Source organism: Tasmannia lanceolata, unplaced genomic scaffold, assembly GCF_043159265.1.
Source record: "Tasmannia lanceolata isolate RefF3 unplaced genomic scaffold, GAP_Taslan_0.1 ptg000150l, whole genome shotgun sequence".
Lineage (NCBI taxonomy): Eukaryota > Viridiplantae > Streptophyta > Magnoliopsida > Canellales > Winteraceae > Tasmannia > Tasmannia lanceolata.
The window spans coordinates 227,501-230,000 of NW_027518826.1; positions in this window are offsets into that span (position 1 = coordinate 227,501).

The following is a 2,500-nucleotide window of genomic DNA, read 5'->3' on the forward strand; positions in this document are numbered from 1 at the left end:
TTTGTGCAAGGCTCGTGCGCAAGGCTAGTGTGCAAGGCTTGTGCGCATTGGCAGGTAGCCCACCAGCATGCACGATCCAAATGCCACTCACGCGACAACACGGTGCCAAGCCGGGCATGGTGTGCACTCAAAACCAATCAACGGACAGAGGTCATGCGTCATGGGGGGGATCTAGCAAGGCCATGGGGAAGGTCATGGAGGACCTTGGAAGCAAGCGCAAGACGAGAGCGAATCGAACAAGGGGCCAGGACGGGGCCTTGTGCCCATGGTCTTCGCAAGACAGCGTCCAAGGCACCCGAAAGCCCAAGGGAACCCAAACCCGGCCGACACTTGCAATCGCACATGCTCTCTGCAACACACCATCAATGCCGCCCAACGGGGCCAGCACGAGCAGTCCTCCGCGGTCCCCTGGCCCTGCGCACGTTTGTCTTCGAAACCGAGCATCAATGCCACAGAAAGTGCCGGGGCGCCAGCTGGAGCCATCATCCGCGTTGCCATGGCTCGCTTGGCCTTGGCTTGCCAGGCCCCGACACGAGCAATCGCGCATTTTCTTTGCAACCGACCATCAATGCCGCCCAACGGGGCCAGCACGAGCAGTCATCCGCGGTCCCCTGGCCCTGCGCACGTTTGTCTTTGAAACCGAGCATCAATGCCACAGAAAGTGCCGGGGCGCCAGCTGGAGCCATCATCCGACGTGCCATGGCTCTGGTCCCATGGTCTTCGCAACCGAGCATTCGTGACACCCGCGGGGCCAGGACACCAACCCTTCCGACACGAGCATTCGCGCATGTTCTTTGGCCACACAACGGCGCCAGCACGAGCAAAATCATCCGCGGTGCGGTGGCCTTGCACGGCCTTTTGTCTTTGGAACCAACCATCAGTGCCACGGGAAGTGCCGGAGTCCCGGCATCCGCGGTGCCAAGTCATTGCGCCCTTGGTCTCTGCAGCGGGGCATGCCGGGCACTCCCAACCATTGCAAGCAAGCAAGCAAGCAAGAAAGAAAGTAAGTAAGTAAGTAAGTATTACATATAGGGGCGGGACATGCGGGGAGATCTGCGAAACGTGCATTACGGGGCACACGCGTACCTACCGGGGCATACCGACCCCTATTGGGGCACACGTGTGCATATCGGGGCATACCGGGCCTATCGGGGCACACGCGTACATACCGGGGCATACCGAGCCCTACTGGGGCACACGTGCGCATATCGGGGCGTACCAAGCCTATCGGGGCATACGCATGTATCCCAAGGCATACCGAGTCAATCCGGGCATACGCGTTCATACCGGGGCGTAACGGGCCTATCGGGGCATACTTGGGCATATCCGGGCAAAAAATGCCCAAAACTTGCGCAACCTTGGCAACCGTGGTCCATTCCTCTCTATATGCCTAGCCTTGCCAACCGTGGTCCATTCCTCACTATATGCCATGGCCTTGTGCCCATGGTCTTCCCAAGACAGCGTCCAAGGCCCCCGGAAGGCCAAGGGAGCCCAACCCAGCAATGCCCTGCTATGGCAAGCCAAGGCCAAGCATTCCGGTGCCTATCCGGGCAAAAATGCAATTCCTCTCTATATGCCTAGCCTTGGCAACCGTGGTCCATTCCCCACCATATGCCATGGCCTTGTGCCCATGGTCTTCCCAAGACAGTGTCCAAGGCGCCCGGAAGGCCAAGGGAGCCCAACCCAGCAATGCCCTGCTTTGGCAAGCCAAGGCCAAGCATTCCGGTGCCTAACCTTGGCAACCGTGGTCCTTTCCTCACCATATGCCATGGCCTTGTGCCCATGGTCTTCGCAAGACATCGTCCAAGGCGCCCAAAAGGCCAAGGGAGCCCAACCCAGCAATGCCTTGCTAGGACAAGCCAAGGCCAAGCATTCCGGTGCCTATCCGGGCAAAAACGCCCAAAGCATGCCCATTCCTTAGCCTATCCAGGCAAAAACGCCCAAAATCTGCACATTCTAGTGCCTATCCGGGCAAAAACGCCCACCAGCATGCCACCCTCCTATAGGGTTTGCGCAACCAACCAGCCTAACCACCAGTGGCAACCAAAGGTGCTGTTAGCGACGACTTCTGAAGACGCAACGAGACGCGACGTGTTTGCGCCCAGACGCGACGAGACGATGCGGGATCTGCGCCCAAGAATGCCTAGACCCGTCGACTTGATGCGGGATCAGCTCGCCCAAGCATGCCTAGTGTGCAAGGCCTGTGTGCAAGGCTAGTGTCCAAGGCTAGTGTGCAAGGCTCATGTGGAACGCTAGTGCGCAAGGCTAGTGCCCAAGGCTTGTGTGCCAGGCCCGTGTGCAAGGCTAGTGTCCAGGGCTTGTGTGCATTGCTTGAGTGCAAGGCTTGTGTGCATTGCTCGAGTGCATGGCTTGTGTGCAAGGGTTGTGCGCAAGGCTAGTGTGCGGGGCTTGTGCGCATGGCTAATGTGCACGGCTTGTGTGCATGGCTACCGTGCAAGGCTAGTTTGCATGGCTAGGGTGCAAGGCTCGCATGCGAGGC